Genomic DNA, 17,177 nt, shown 5'->3' on the forward strand with positions numbered 1-17,177 from the left:
TGCTTTCATGTTTCACAGGGGTTGTGCTGCTTGTGTGGGATTGTGGATGCTGGAGATAGAAACAGAATTCCTGATTTTATATCCCACAGTACCCTCACATCACTGTAGAACAGGGTTCTGCAGCAGGGCCAATAATGAGCCTTACACTCAAAATACAAGAAATCAATTGGTGTACGTCTTTCTTTTGAAATTATTTTGGTTTCCCTTGAATTTCCAAACTTTTTCCATAGTAATTTCTCTAATCATCGCTCTAAGGGTTCTTTAGAAGCTATTTCAAAGGTGGAAGAACCATAGGTATAAACTCTATTTGTGTCTTTGGAATTTTTTTTTCATTAGTTTTAAGATAAGTGAACATCTCTGTGCTTAACAAGGTCTGTGCTCTAAAAATTAGGGTAGAAATCAGAGTGATAAAGAAATAACTGAAAGAAAGTGGGGAATTTGAAAGCAGATAAAGAATGTATGTAACATGTGGGAAGAACTGTAAGTGGAATATTGCAGTGAACTTTCTGCTAAGACTAAGGGGAAAGCTTGGCAAGTTCTCTGAGGGGGGTGTTAGAGATTACTGAATAAATTTCCTCCATGAAAAACCTGTTCAAGCTCTCAAAAAACAAATGCGTGACTAAAGGCCCTGCAAACTCCGTGTCCCAAAATCTGAGCCCCCGGACCCTGCTCTCTGCCTGTCTCACTCATCACCTTGTGTCCCCCTAAGCACTAACACCCACCTTAGAGGGAGGAAAAACAAGGACAAACTGGGAAAAGTTTACAGGAGGTGGTCAGCTCTCTCTGGTCCTTTTATCTGCATTAGGATAAGACTGAAAGTACTTAAAAATACTAATTAAAAATACTTATTAAAAATATACTTTCCCAACTGGTAGGACTGTAAAATTATCAGATCCTTACCAATAACATCCTCCAGTACCAGTTAGTGTCTCTAACACTAAAATTTCCTTCATTATAATGTGAATTATGAATTCCTTATTCATCTGGACAAGGACAGTTACAATCTACAACCAAAATACTCAGCTGCCTTAGGATGGAACATGAAAAAGCCCTGCAAAAATTCATATCATCTATATGGGCAAAATTTAGCTTATCTAAGGGAGACAAGTCTGCTCAGGTCACTCGCTATCCTAACAAGTATCTCTTGCCTAAAATACTAATGTCAGTATAATGGATTAGGACAGCTGTGTCAAATCCAATTACTCATTTAGCTTAGATTCAGTTTCCTTGATGGCTGTAGAACCAATAGGGAACAGAAACTTGATATGATAATGAAAATAAGTTTTGATATAGGGAATGAACTAATAAATCACCAAAACATTGTTTTGTGACTAGCTGGTACAGCGGGCTCTGAGTGGCTTGGTGGCCAACTTGACATCTTTTTGGTTATGAAATGTATGTGGAAATTAAAAAATAAATCTTACAGACAGGTACTGTGGGATTACTGACAGTTCTCTTCCTCTGTCCCACTTTTACAGTAGGGATGGTTGTGGAATTGACTCTTCCAATGGAGAAATAAGAGAAAGACTGGGCTTTCTTTGTTTGATTTGAAGCCTTTTAGTGCAGTGCTAAATGTACATGAAGCAGAGGGAAGAGAGCAAAGCAGGTGAGAGTAGTTTCTGTTTCAGGTGTTAAATCCACTCCCTACACCCCTGCTGAGGTGGGAGGGATGGAACACAGGATTCTCTCAGGCTGACACAAGGACCTTGTTTCAGGTAATTATCTATATGGCAATATCCTCCTGGTCAGGAATTCACTTGTGAGAGCTGCTTTGCCGAGCCTTTAGAGCTGAACTGAGAACAGGGAGGAGTAGAAAATCATGGAGGAAAAATGTGGTGGGAAGAGGAGGGACTGGGGGAAGACAGTGAAAAAAGTGACGTAAGGCTTATTTCATGTGTTGTTCAGAATGACTGAGCAGTTAGCAATGTTGCTGGGAAATTTCTGTGAAAGCATTTCTAAAAACCATGTGAGAAATACAGCAATAACTTCCAGAGTCACAAAATGATCGTGTGCTCTGTCAGCCCACTCCTTCCTCTCCTCCTGGATGGAAAGAGCAATGAGAGGGGCAGAAGAATATCCCTGTGTGTTTGTGACTCGCTTCTTTCGGGTCACTGAAAGCCAGCTCCTCACTCCTTGTTTTTACAAGTTGCAATTTTATGTCCTCTGATGGCCATGGCAGATGGATTTGTGTATGTTATCTAGGACAAACTATCTAGGACAATTTAGAATACAGACTTACACTAAAAAAACCCAGACTATTTCACTGGAAACAGATGTCATTAGTCTTTTACCCAGTCAATTAAAATTTCCTCTAAAATGATCACGTTACATCACTGAAGCCATTCTATGGCAATCTAGATTTCTGAGCATATTTCAGTGCTCCAAATCCTGTTTTACAGGTGTGTGTGCCCATTAAAATTAAATTTCTAACATTAAAAATGCTCTAAGTAAAGGTAAACAAGATTTCATCTGTATGTGTATAATATATTTGTAGGAAAGAGGAAGAGAGTTATGGGGATGGATTGGCAGGATGAAATGTTGGTCTTTACAAAATCACTTACAAATATGGTAGAAAAGTCCAAAGCAGAAGGAAAACAAAACCAATGTCCAATTGTTAAATGCTGTCATGAACCAGAATTGTAAGAACCATCAGGGACCATGACATTCATCCCCTTCTCAGTTTTCTGCAAACAGATTTGGAATTTTCACTTGGAAAACGGAAGGTGAAGATGATTCCCAACTTGTAAATTTAAACTCCTCCTGGTAGCATGGAGAATGTGCTGTGAGCAAGAACTTGAGGTCACTCACATGCTGGAAGTGCAGCTCAGATGAAATGCTGCAGAAACCCTGGAGGAGCTCTGCAGTGCCAGAGGCAGAGGGCAGAATGAACGGGATAAAAACTTCTTTGTGTAAAATTCTGCCATGGTGAGGGATGGATGGGGTCTGGACTGGAGAAGCAGAGTCCAGCAATTTGTATCATCTCTGCAATATGTATGGTGCAGCTTTGGACGTTCCTAATGTGCCACAGATGGTCTGGTTGGGCTGCAGGACTGCCAAAAGTGAGTGTATGAAATTAATCTCTTTTTCACTCTATCACACCATCTGTTGCCAGTTCATTGCGTCTGTTAATAATAACAAGTAATTAATAATCATTTCAATAATTTAATTAATAAGTTCCTGATTGATTTGAAACCCTTTTTATTGGGGTTGACTCATTTAGTCTCAGGTTCTTTTCATCTGTGCAGGTTACAAAAAGAGTTTTACCTGTTTTCTAAATGCCCAAACATATAAGTTAATTTAGTGTCTACTCTTAATGCTGATATATAAGTTCTAACAAAGTAGAAATTCACTTATCATGAGGCTGAAGATTTTAGAACTTTGGTTATAATGAGTGCACTTACGTTAATATCAAGTACAACCTGGCTGCAGGCAGGTGATGGTCTCTAATTATGGCTGTTCTTTCAGAGAAAAAAATTATATTTAACTTGGAAGAGATAAAACTTTCCTTCAGTTTATTCTCTTTCCACAATATTTTTCTCCCACAAATATATATTTCTAATTTATTTTTTATTGTATGCATTATGCCCTTTACAATGTTTTTTGATTATTACCATATAACTCTTCACTTTTTCTCTGCAAATCATTGCTCAAAAATTTCTGACACCATAATTTTGTATTGGTCCTACAAGCTTTTAGGCATCTAAAATAATTTATTATGGGTAATAACTGCAGTTTTTTCATCTTCTCCTTATAAGTGTGTTTTCAAACTTAATTAAGCATAGCCATATTTATAACAGGATGAAAGGTTCCAAAAATAAGCACAAACACTTCCTCATGATTTGAATTCTTTATATATGTATGTTAATTCAATAATTTTCCCCAGGCAGATTGAGTTACTTATTTTATTTCCTTTTACATTAGATTTTTATTTTTCCTCTATGATGTTTTATGTCTATCTGCTCTTTCTAATATCAAAGTTTTGTCAGAGCCACAGGCTGGGGAGCCAGGCAAAAATCAGAGTAGTGCCCCACAATACTCACACAAGGGAGTATCTCAATTATTTCTGGTGTTTTGCTCCTTTCCAAAGGCCAGAATTGAACCTTTCCCTCCCAGTTTATCATCTTTTACACATGCACCATGCATTACCCTGCTATTGGTTTGTAATGTCTGAGCACTGTTTACTTTTAGCATATTTTAAAAAAAGTGTTTTGATTGATGTCATGTGAAACAACTAAATTATTCTTTTTTGATAGCAGCATCTGCTGGTTTGTTTTTTGGTTTGTTTTTTTTTTTTTCTTTTTTTGACAAATATTTACGTCCAGGAAGTCTAACCCCACAACCCCCCTTTTTTTGGAGAAAAGGTATTATTAATTCCACGGCACACTTAGTGCTGTTTACTTTATCATTATCAAACTCATCTGTTTCAGATGTGTCAGATGGAGGAAATGCTGGGGCTATGAATCAGGTCTACATTTGAAAAGAAAATTCCCTTTCCTGTCTCCTCCCTACACTTGAATTTACCTCATAACTTGGAAAACAACATTCAGGTTTACAGCTGGGTGTCAGTTCTTGCATCAGAAAGTTCAGCAAGAGCTTCAGGATTTGAATTTAGAATTCCCAAAGAAAGCATTTCTGGAATTGTTCTTGGCCTTCATAATTAACACGTGGCTCCTGTGTGTTAATTGTGTATAAACACATAAAAAAGGTGTTGTGTGTTTCAGGTGGGTTTTGGATTGGGTTTTGCCTCTTTCTGGAGTGGTATATAAAGTTTTGATGAGTTTTGCAAAGAATGATTATTCAGAAAAGTAAGATGGGAGAAGGGCATTGGCCAGAAGGACGCTCAAGAATTCCCCTTTGTCCTTTTTACAATGTGTTTTCATTAATTTTTTGGACAGTCATTCTGCCTACTGTCTTCAAAAAGGAATCTAGGATACTGTGGAGTTCTCACTACATGGGAATACAGAGTAATCTCTTTTTTGTTTTGGCTCAGTAAATGTTTCTACATCCCAAAAAGCAGAGCACACAGGAAAAAATGGCTTTTCTAGCTTTTTCTTTCTGGAAGCCTTAAAAGTAGATATGGAGCAGTAATCTGATTCAGAATAATGCAAGTGCTATATTAAAAATGAAATGTGATATTAAAGAATCATTTTGAAAGCTTGGGAAATAGGTTTCTAGTCTCACCATTTTCTTAGGTTTCATTAATATTGGTCACATACAATCCTTATTTTGTCTTCCAAGCCAACTGAATTTTTATCTGTACGTGTTCACAAGGACTGTGGAGAGGGGAATATCAGAGTTGAGGAGCAACATGAATTGGATGTCATTTTCTCTGCCACTTGTGTAATCTCTAATAACAGAGGCATCTAATAACCTGCATTTCTTCCTGACAGCTCACTGAGCTGGGAATGCAGGCTCCTGCTGCTCGCCAGGAGCTGTTTTATTGACTGAACCCTGGAGAAGTTGTCTCAGATTTAAGGGTGTGCTGAATTACAGCCAATTGCACTGAGCAGAAATCCTCAAAATCTGTTTTAATTATAGCTTTTACCAATACCTGAATGCAGAGAGAAAATCCCACTCTCTCCATTTGCTCACAGGAAGGAAACATAAGCAAGATTAAGGCCCAGCTGATTCTTACAAGTCTGGGCTCTTGCTCAGGAGGCAGTGAGGGGAGTTCCATAATTCCACAGCCTGTGCACTGCTTTTCTGTTCTGAAGGACTGTGCCACTGTGCCAGCACAGAGAAACGTGCCTTAATCACTCCATCACACTGGTTTAGTATTTTTAGTTGTATTTGAGTTGTATTTTAGTTGTATTATCAAGACCAGACAGCAGAGTCATGGCCTGAAGTCCCACCTTACACCTGTGCCTGTGTTTGGTGGGGTGGCATTGCATCCAGTCAAGGAAAGGGAATGCTATTTAAGAGGATTGATTTTTAAACTTTGAGAGAATATAATTCATAGAGATGTTTGCATCACATTACATTTTTAACCAAGAAAAAATATCAAGCAGTAAATATAAACACAGCTTAAAGGACAGCAGGCTCCTGGCAGCTGGAGCTTTTGGGGAGCATCTGAAAACCAGATTATTTTCTCTGCAACGGTGTGAAATTTTGTCAGTTCCTTTGACATGGATGAAGAGTTTGCTGCTGGCTGTGCTGGCTTTGGGAGGCCAATGCTGCCTGTCCCCTCTGTGCTTCTTCCCTGCTCTGGGGCCAGACCTGCAGCAGCTCTGCTGGCCAAGCCCCAGGGACCAGGGGATGGGGTCAGCACTGTGACTGTGCCAGAACCACTGCCCCCCAAATCAATTTTTGGGTTTCCCCACAAACTCTTATTTGTTGTTTGATAGCTGAGGTGTTTCTTTCCTATTTGGTTTTTTTTGAGTAGCTGATTATTAGTGGGCTTCTTATTTTTAATCTCTTCAATTCTTACTAGAAATGTGAATCCAACCTTTGGCTTCCTAAAACATGATACTTAATTTGTCATTCCCAGCTCCTACTGAGGCCATGTCCTGGACAGAAGTATTCTGTGAAGGTTACAGCCAGCAGGATTATGCAAGTACTGACAACATGTATTCCAAAATTTCTTACTTGGTAGGAAGTTGACTTGGCATCAAACACTTAAATATCTGATTTATCATTGTAGATTGATAAAGGTGTTGAGTTTTAAACCAAATTTTAAATGAAAAATACAAGTTAATCTTGAGTTTAATCAAAAGGTACATGTTAATGTTGGAATGCCATTGGGGATAGGAGCTTTGGCTCCCATTTCAGCTGGATCTTAGCCCATCCCAGGGTGAGGTGTCCACCTGAGCTCATGGCACCACGTGAGCTCCACCTGCCTCCTGTGGGTGTTCATTCCAACCCAGACATTATTTCATTTTTCAACATTAAAAAAATATTTTCAATACTTATGAATATATACATGTATTTCATTATTTCCAGGTGTTTTTTCTCTCCACAGACCACAACTAACTCAGAACAGATTCTTTACATCCAGATAGCTCCAGTGAGATGTCAGCACTCATAGCCACTCTCCCCAGCATTAATTCAGATTTACAGCTGCATTTTGTGCTTACAGATGTATGTATAATGTACACAGAGCTGTGCAAAATGTGATTTCTTTGTCATCCTGCCCACGGGGGCTCTCCAGGTGAGGTTCAAACACTCTTTGAAGGGTTCTTGCCAGAGGCAAAGCTCTTCCCCTCCAAAGTGTGGCAGCTCAGCACAAAAGCCTGGTCAGTTGTCAAGGGGAAAGAGCTCCATTTCTGGGATGAGAAAGAGCAAACAGAAAGAATTAATCAATATTTCAGAAGTTTTCAATGGGAATATATGTGCTGATGAATTTGAATGGATGTGTGCATTTTTTCCTAGGAGTTTTGCTCGTGGTTGGTTTTGGTGCTCAGTCCAGTGTTGTACTAATGCCCATTACCATTGAAACGCTCTTGAAATGTCTGAGGAAAGGAAATATTGACTCAGGCAGAATGTAGAAAAGGTTTTGTGTTTTTCCAGCTTCCTAGATGTGTTTTAGGTGGAAATAATCATCCCGTTATTAATTCATAACTTGTTTCTTTCTACAACCCGTGGAAATAATAGATAAACATTAGCCAGAAGTCAAATTGCTTTGTGTGCTGCAGAGATTTTTTCCTAGAGTTTAATTGTTCTTATTTTAGATGTTCTTTCTTTTGCATCATTTGATCCTATTAAAATTTGCTATCCTAAAATACCATTTTAAAAGGATTTGACAACAAAAGAAATACGAGCTCCACTGTGTTTATCCCTGCTGAGACATGTATTGCTCTCATCTTAATGCAGGATTTAATTTCACATGCTTTACTTTATGCCAAGTCAGAGCAAATAAATATCTTGTTCCGTTATAATCTGTCCTGGGCCTTTTGTTTCTAATGGATCAAAATTCCTCATTCTAAGGCAAAAGAAAAAAAAAAAAAAAGTGTGAGGGGGGAAACAGAAGTATTTAATTCAAAAAATATGAGCACCTTCCAAAGGAATAGCACAGATGTAATAATAAAAAAAGGGAAACAGAAAGAAAAATCTACTTTTGGGAGAGACAATAAATGTCTAAAGAGGCCTTGCTTTCTGCACTTTGGATATCAGAAAAGTGACGGAAAATGCAAGGAGAGGTGCAGCTCAAATCTTGCACTCCCACACTTCATCTTTCTCTTAACATGAAAATGAACAAATTCTTTTGCAGTTGTTGATTTCAAAGTTCTGTTTTCTCACTTCTCTTTGATCCTGGTTTAGACGCTGAGAGGCTTTTTGCATAAATAGAACTGTTAATTGTTAATAATTAACTAATATTCACAAATAAATAGAAGGAAAACATAGAATTGTTTTAATTAGGACCTTTATGAAAGAGAGAAGGCAGCATAATTAATTTACCTGTAAGTTAATTTGCAGAGTGATTGCTCTCTGATAGGGTAAATAGGATTGTGGAGCTGGAAACCCATTTCCTATGCTTTAGGCCATTATTTTTTTCAGTTAAAATTGCTATCCTTGGCATACTGAAAGCATGGAGTTGAAGATATTAAGATCAAATTAAATGCTTTCATGAGCAAGTTCTTCAAAGTATTTCATACCTCAAGTCTTTATTTTTAGACCAGATTGAAATGTCACAAAAGAGGCAGCTCTAGTTCCCCTGTCCATATAAACCTCCATTACTTACAAGCTACAAAATAAATGAGAAATTAAGGGGTTTTTTTTTGCAGTTTGACTTAAAATCATAGAAAACTAGCAAATCAGGTAGTGATTTGATATGAGGAAATATATTTTTTTCTTTTCAGGTGATTTCCAGAATTAAGTTAGTCGCCATAATCTATTCTTCAGGATTATTTCTCATAATAAAACTCTAACCTATAACCTCCTGAATGATATTATTAAAATATTATTAAAAATTATAACTGATAATTACACTGTTGTTAACTCTTTAGTAATTTTAGACCCAGTGTGCAATGCCTTAACTCACAGTGGGACTGGCTTTGTTTTGGATCCTTTCTTTTTTATGCAGTATAAAAAGTGACACGTTCCATAGGTGCATTTTCAATATTCAAGGGAAAAATCCAAACAAACAAGGAAATAAAATTAGGCTGAATGTGCAAAGTAAGTTTGTTTTGACATGTAATATTGAAGCTCTTTGTTATTACTCTGAATGAAAATGGTAATTTGATCCTTTACTGAGGAAATTATAATTTTTAGATTTTGCAGAAAATATCCCACATATTTTACAAAACCCATAATATTGTTTTCTGAGCATTTGTTGCATCTCCTCGAAATTACACTTTTGAAATGAGTTATTGTCTTGTTTTGATGAAAGTAGAACATTTGGTTTCCTTCTTCTCCAGGCGTTCTTTGAATGCTCAGCCAGTTTTGCATAGTTACATTGAAATATTGTTGATATATTTAATGTTTGCTTCTGACATTTCAGAAAACACTCTGAATATTCTTATGGTGGGAGGGTTTTTGTGCCTATTTGAGAGTTTTGCACGAACACCAAATTAAAATATTTGTGAGATTTTGCAGATCATTCTTTTCCGTCTTATTTTTACAGGAGAAACCTTTGCCTTCTTGAGCATCTCTGCTTCATCTGGGGGGATAATTTCTATGTGCAAGTTCAAACTAATCAATATTTAGGCAGAGACTATGGTTTAATTTAGAGAATATGATTTTATTTAGGCAGAGAATCTGGTTTATAAACCTTCCTGTACAAGAAGGAACAGTTTGTTTCGTACTTCATGATCTAATACAATTTTTGCTGTAGGATAAATTCCCTCAGGCTGTTGCAGATGTATCTTAAGAGGCCAAGGCTGACTTTTGTGTGTGGTGCTGAGTGTACTTTCTCTCCTCACTTTAAGTTTCTCAGGTCTGCCTGATCCACGTGAGCTGGGTAAATTTTTGCAGATGCAAAATTTCAACAAAAGTAATTTCCAGCACACAGAACTGAAGCATGGAGTAAATTACAGATGAAAATGTGACCCTAAAGGTACATTTTGAATAGCCACTCAAAAATAAAAGCTTTTATTTCTCTTGTGTTTGCAATGCAGCCATTCCTGTATTTTATTTTAGGACACACTTTAGTCGCATGAACAATGTGTGGTGGATTGAGGGTGATGGAGATGAACGTTCTCTTTTCCATCAACAATTATGAATAATAACGTGATTTTCACCTGTTTTTAGAGCTGCTGACAGCTCTCAGGTGCATGCCCACAACGAATTGAGAGTAACAATGATGATAATTTTCTCCCCTTTAACTTCTACTTACCTTAAGCTCTTTACTTTTTCCTCTTTCCTGATCTGCCATTGACATAAAAACCTTTGTGGAACAGGAGGTAACAGAAAAATCTTTAAACTTGTGCTCATGCATTTGCTGATTCTCCTTGCTCTTTCACTTCAGTCACTTCTGTAAGTTTGGATTTTAATTCTTTTTGACTTCATGAAACCATTATCTTGTAAAAGCAGCAATAAATAAGAACACCAAGGAAAAGAAGGGGTTCTGCTGTGGTTCAATCCTCTAAGCCTGCAAACCAGAACAGTATGAATTTTAACTTCCCCTTGAAGAAAAGAATCAGGTATTGGAGAAAAAAATCAGGAATTGTTTAAAAGTTATGTTTTAGTGATGATGCCAAGCCTTTATCTCTTTTCTCTTTGGCTGTTGCTGTACCTGTAACAGCCAAAATAATATAATAATTATTTGGCAAAGCCAAATAATATAGTAATATTATTTAACCATAGTATTTATGAGAAATCCAAAGTGCTTTCAACCTAAGTAGAGCACCCCTTGAAAACTGATAAGATCATTGAAGTCCATGCTGGTTCTTAATTTTGCAGGTCTGGAACACCCTCATGTAAGAGATACACTAAATATTCTCCACTGAAAATTTAAAAAATTTTGTCCTGAAAAGACTTACAGTGTCTTATTAGAGATATTTCTGTCAACCAGCACTAATACAGAGGAAGAATGGATTTTATGTAGAAGAGAATCACTACCATTAGGATTAAGAGAACCTGATGCAAGTAAATACTGTAAGAAACCCTGGTTTTTGTTAATTTCAACAAAACAATCTCTTGATGAATTGAATGAAGATTTAGAGCTGAAGAGGTGAATCTTTCCTCACTTCAAGCACTTATAAATATGCAGTGAGCCACAAAGGCTGGAGCTGCAGTGAGGAGGTGATAAAATGTACTTTGCACTGTTTTGTCCTCACGCTATTGCACCTTGCTCAGCAGATAATTTATTATGCTGGCTCTTAATAAATAATTGATGGAGATCTGATAACACAAAATTTGCAGAATATGGAGAGTGTTTTATTAGAACATTAATATGCTACAGGTGTGTTTTATTGGTCAATTAACACACGCCTGGAGGTGTGGGGTGATAGATGAGGCTGCAGTGGGAGGTTTGGGTGAGTGGGATGGTAAAACACATCCTGGAGGGGCTTAATGGTGCTGGAAAGTGAGGAAAGATTCTACAGAAATTGCCCTGTGGTTTGGAGGTGCAGGCTAACTTTAAACAAGGAAGCAGGAGCTCTGGAAGTAGGCTAACAATAGCAGTGTGGGGCTTTTATGCAAATTGATTTACTCTGTTATTTGGGAGAAACTGTCTTAGGGCTAAGGTGGTTTCCATTAATTTCCCAGCTTTCCCAGCAAAGTTGTAAAAGTTAGTTTATCTCCCTCATGCTTTATTTACAAAGCCATGTACAACACAAGCCTTCTTGTTACCCCTGAGTGCTGCTCTTAATCAAGGAAAGGTGGGAATATAGCCCAGACTTAGGCTGCTTTTAAAATCCTTCTTTTAGAAATACATTTCTTATACCCAACAGATAAGTGTTTTGGGGGTGGGCTGGGCTGTTTTTTTGCTGGTTGGGTGGGAGTTTTGTTTGTTTGTTTGTTTTATGGCTTCAGGTCTTTGTTTATGTGATGCTTGTTGCTTTTTCTCTACTTTTTGGAAAGCCTCACACGGTATCCCTTGACTATCATTAGATTTCTCCTTTTTTTTCTCTTGTCTGGTTTTCATTCCATGCACAGCAGCAGATCAGTAGCTTCAGGCTCCTCTTTGAGCAGAGTGGCTGCGAGGGAGGATGGAAAACTGCTCCTTTGGATGTCTGAGGTTCCGAGGTGAAGCTCTCCTAACTACATGCAAAGGGCTCTGAGAGCAAAGGGCTTCAGCAACAGCTCAGTCCAGGAGTCCAGCTGACCCTGGAGAAATCAACAGATGCAAGAGGCAGCAGCAAATGCTTGCAGAAAAAGTGTTAGAGCAGAGCAAGCATACAGATATTTCTCTAGGTATGGCTTTTCATATTTTTGTCTGCACTATTCTTCACCAGAATATTACATCCAAACCATTTTGCTTAATAGCACTTGAGGGAGTTCTCTTTCATTTTTCTAAGAGGTTTTTAATCTTTCTGCCTATTAACATCCAACCTGTCCTTTTGGAAGGTATTCCATCATTTTAATCCTGAATTTTGAAGGACAAGTTTGATTTACATCTTTGCTCTTTATGTTCAAGCTGCTGCCACATGCCCTCGTCCCTGTGGATCTCGTGTGGTGAATTATCAATATACACTCAGTCATCCTATGTCCCCTCAACTGTGTTCTTACCCAGGCTGAAGAAGCCTCAGCTGTTTTCTTCTTTAAGCAAATTTTGTCACCTTTTTTTTTCTTCATTCTTTTTGAGCTTATGAATATATGCAATACCAGGGGTTCCTATGAAATGTTTCAGAGTTTCTCTGTCAGTTTTTAATCCCCCTAACTGGTTTGTCCTATTTCCTACCTGTTTAGTAGCACACCAGGGAAATTTTTACCTTGCACTAAACATGTCTTTATTGTGTAATATAAAGTAGCTCTTTTGGGAGTTCAGATGTTGTCATGTGCACAAACCTTGTTTAAAGTTTTTGGAAAATTCCTTTAGGTTTTAAAGGACCTTTGCACGTCTGAAAAAATCCAGATGGTTTTTTTGCTCTTTGTTTTAGGCCAACTTTGCCATGGTAAGTGAGACCAAGTTGCCATGTCCAGCTGAAGGTGACAATGGGCCGGACAGAGTCACCAAATGTTCTGTCTGCACTGGACTCTGCTGCTTGCTTGGGTGAAAGAATGGAAGTATCAAGAAATGTGGGATTTTTAATCTCTTACTCAGGAGGTAGAATCCCAAATTCCTCTCTGGTCTATAACAGAACAGATACCAAAGAGGGAAAGTTTATTTTAAAACAAGTCTCTTCCCTCAACTCCCATTCAAACCAGATGATCATCAAAATACAAGCCCTGCATTTGCACCTACCTGCTCAAACCTGGTTTGTTTTTTTTTTTTGTGTGTGTTTCAAAGGCAGATGGATTGCTTAGAAACATTATTTTTACTTCAGCAGGTGATTACCCAAATAAATGCTACACCTAATTAAATGCTGGAAAAAGTATTTAAGATCATTAGTGGTAACAAGACTGGCAGAAGGAAGGTAGCATGTAGAATAAAAAGAATCTACTGCCCTCCCTCCCAGCCCTTCTGTGAAGAGACAAGCTGAAAATGAAGATTGTGAAAGGAGCTGGACCAGTATCAACAGCAGTGTGACTTGCAGGATTTCAAACCAATGGCAAAAGCCAACAAACCAAATGACTTAATGGGAGCTGATTTCCTTTTGTTCAGGGTCCAGGGCAGGAAGGGTTTTGCTGTGACTGGAAGTGCTCACTTCTTCTATAGAACCAGGCTCTCTACATGGAGATTTATTTTCTGGTTTGTTTATTCCTGCTTTGCCCCGAGCTTGCTGAAATCAGTGGAATTATTTAGCAAAAAGGTTCTGAGTAGAAACCAGATGCCCAGGTCCTGGTGTTTGGAAGGGAATAGCACCTCACTGCTCCAGTGGATGAAAAACCGAGTCTTTCTGAAAAACAAGGTGCTTTGGGAGCAAACAAATGCCTCAGGGTTTGATTGAATGTGGTTGATTGTGGCCATCCAGGCTGTGCTCACCTCCTGAGCACACCTGGAGCTGCTGCACTGCTCTTGCCCCTCTCAGCCCGACCCCAGGCATGAAGGCAGTTTCTTTTATTTATTCATTTTATTTATTTATTTATTTATTTATTTAGTTTTGGCTGTTTTGCCTGGGCTTTGCTGGGGCACAGCTTTGTTTGTACCTCTTCTGTCAGTGATCCAAAACCTGTGTGTCTGTGACCGCCACTGGGGGAAGCTGCTCTCTCAAAGCTTGGTGTGATCTGTCCTCTCTGTAAAGGTTTCCTTAATTTTGTGTGCCTGGAATTAGCAGTCTCATGTGACTCCTCTGAGTTATTTAGTTCTTCAGGATCAAAGCTCTATTCAAACAAAAAACGGTGCTGAGATGATTATTTGAAACTTTTGATATTTAATGGGGGCGAGGATGTTTATGTGCCAAAACAAGGCACTCTAGAAAGAAAAAAACTTAGAGCAGAAAAAAGGATTTTTCTGCTGAATGATCATGCAAATCATGTTGTGACTGACTAATATTTAAATGGGAAATATTGTTGATAATTTATTGGGCAGGCAAGAATCTTTTTTAGCCCTGCCTGAAAGCCAGAAGGGAGTGATGGACAGGGGGCTTGCAAGGGAATGTGATATCCAGACAACAAATACCAGCACTGCTTTTGACTACAGATGAAGCAAAGTTGTTTATAGCAAATACCTCTGAGAAAAAAGTTTTTTGAGAAAGACTGGTATTTTGGCTGTCAGATCTGCTTCAGGTCTAGTGATTACCAACATCTTAGCTGCTTCAATTCCCTGATGAGCTGCCTTGAAAACATGAGTTCTATAAATCACCTCACAACGCTGCACTACAAAGCCCTGGTGATCAGCAATGCAGTGACCACGTTTATGGGAAGAAAAGACATCATTTCAGGGAATTATATGAGAATGTATCAACTCCACACATCTTGATTGCAGACTCTGCAGGTAGCCAAGGTTTCTGTGGCTTACTCCTTGACCTTCACCTTTGCTTTCACAGACTGCAAACTTCTCAGAGATGTGCATGGTGTGAACTGCATCTTAATAGCTGGAGTGCCTGATGGAGAGATTCCCTTCCATTCTTAATTGGGAGGTGGCTGTGGCTGTGTCATCCAGCTTCACAAAGATCTGCTGCTCCCAACCTGCAGTTGCATAGCATCTCTGGGGAAAATAGGACAATTTGTAACAATTAAAGTTGGCTTTAGAGTGCATGTTTACATTGGGATCTATAAATATTCCCACACTTCTAATAGATGTTAAGCTTTTCTATTTTTGCTTTGCTTCCTATTTTATCTCACATCTCTATACTCTCTTTAGGCTGCAATAATTTTTTGTTACGAGAAAAGGCTTAATTAGACTAAGCAGAATCACCTTCAGATGATCCAGGCAAAGTGTCAAGAGATGAACAAGGCCTTGTTGTCTCAAGGCACCTGCAGAAGGAAGGGAGACAGGGACAGGATAGGTAAGAGCTGTTCAGCCTCAGGTGGGTAGACCTGTTGAGCAGATGTGGGTTGTTATACGCTGTTCATCCTGAAATCCATGGGATGCAGTGAAATTTGGGAAAATATTTTAGCAAGCAAGCTTTACTCTCTCCTAAACTCATTGTTTACAACAGTTAAATACATCAGTGTAAATGAGAATGATATCTTTAAGGCTGAAAATAAAGGCAGAGCTAAGGATATCTGTGGAGAAAGAAGGCACAAACCATTAGAAATGGATGGTAGGGGCAGTAATGGCAGGAGAAAGTGATTTCAGTGAAGCTGTGCTGCAGTACAAGGCTGGGACATGCTTCACAAGGAGCTGTGCTGGTAATTGTGGTTCTGCACAGCTGCTTCTCCTCCCAAACCAGGAGAATAAGAGTGAGTAACCAGGCTCTCAACTCTGCACTGCCACACTGAACACGTCAGACCAAGATTTATTTTCAAAAGGAACAGAGATGTCTCACCTCTTTCAGATTTTTGTATTATTACCAGAATCTGTAACTTTCTCAGTAACCAGGTTTCAGGGTTCTAGATGGTTTATTAGAACACAATGAATCAGCTTCAGATCTTTTGGCTTCATTCTTCCAGCCTCTTCTTTGGCTCATCTTCCCCCACAGGTACAGGGCCATATGTTAATTAGGCATCAGGCTAATGGACTTTGGCAATCTGCAAATTGCACCTCTAAATCTACTTCAAATTTAACTCAAATACATGGAATCCACTTCCTTTTTAAAAAGCTCTCTTAAAAGACAACTCACCCACTAAAATGGCAGAAATGTGTTTCAAATGTTTATTGTTTGTGGTGTTTTCTCATGCATGAGAAATCTCATTCATACCAACACTAAAGTCAGTCAGCATTAGATGTCAGAACAGCAATTCCTATCATGTTCCCATAGAATCTGTTCCCATGATGAAAACTAAAAACAAAATTAGTCAAGATCCTGAAATAATCCTAATAGGATCTCCAGAAGTTAATGTTTCTTTATTTTCTCAATTTTAGCCTGAAATATATTTTTCTTCTTTTCTAGTAATAGAAAAATGGTATTTTTTTCTGTTCAATATGAAGATATATTCATGTTCTGTTATAGACTACCATCAGAATTGCTTCACAGGCTGCTTCAAAGGAGAAAGGAGCAGACCTTCCACGCAACAAATCACCCAAGAGATTGATTTTCCTTTCTTCCTAACCAGTCTTTCCAGTAAAACCATATTTGTACCTAACCTGAGGAACATTTGTAGCTCTGAGGGAGCCTCTGAGCTCAGCTCCTGTTTCCCAACGTCACAGAAATGTGATAACCAGCAGAGTGCTTCCAGGCCAGGTGGAAATTTGGGGTTTGTGATCAGAAATCTTCAATCCATTGCCATTTGTGAGGGCCCTGGTACAGAACAGGAGGCAGCAAGGTGTGACAGAGCCGTGGTGAATTGTTGAAGTTCAGGAGTTTGTAGTTTGACCAAGGGCACTTGTTTCCTGTGAGTCCCAGAAGGTTCTGCCCCAAACCAGGGGAGCCTCAAACACAGACCTCTGTCAGGAATTATCAGACAACATCTGCTGGAGCCACAATTTCCCGTTTGAAACGCTGTGTACCTCTGCTGGCACCCTCTGTGATCAGGGCAGATGGGATTCCATGTAATCCTAACTGGTGTGGCACAGACAATGGGATTACACAGCCCCTGCAGCCACGCTTCCCTGCGCTGCCTCCAATTACAAAAGAGCCCAGGGGCTAATCACT

The 17,177-nt window shown here is 38.7% G+C and overlaps 2 long non-coding RNA genes across 4 annotated transcripts in view; both read left to right on the forward strand.

Annotated features, from left to right (window-relative positions):
- The window catches only part of LOC135304239 (uncharacterized), a 49,931-nt gene extending 41,235 nt beyond the window's left edge, over positions 1 to 8,696 (forward strand). Inside the window, exons 1-4 of one of the 3 annotated variants that reach the window (XR_010365659.1) lie at positions 1,310 to 1,715; positions 2,681 to 3,059; positions 6,488 to 6,553; positions 6,959 to 8,696. This is a non-coding gene — a long non-coding RNA (uncharacterized LOC135304239). Of the gene's footprint in view, positions 1 to 1,309; positions 1,716 to 2,680; positions 3,060 to 6,487; positions 6,865 to 6,958 lie in introns of those variants that run through there. The other 2 variants (XR_010365658.1, XR_010365657.1) reach the window with 2 other exon arrangements.
- Positions 8,697 to 11,417: 2,721 nt separating this feature from the next.
- LOC135304238 (uncharacterized) lies at positions 11,418 to 15,298 on the forward strand. The gene is made up of 3 exons (XR_010365656.1): positions 11,418 to 11,541; positions 12,034 to 12,291; positions 12,978 to 15,298. It is a non-coding gene; the product is annotated as an uncharacterized LOC135304238 (long non-coding RNA).
- Positions 15,299 to 17,177: the final 1,879 nt, after the last annotated feature.

The sequence above is a fragment of the Passer domesticus genome, chromosome 7, assembly GCF_036417665.1.
Source record: "Passer domesticus isolate bPasDom1 chromosome 7, bPasDom1.hap1, whole genome shotgun sequence".
Classification (NCBI taxonomy): domain Eukaryota; kingdom Metazoa; phylum Chordata; class Aves; order Passeriformes; family Passeridae; genus Passer; species Passer domesticus.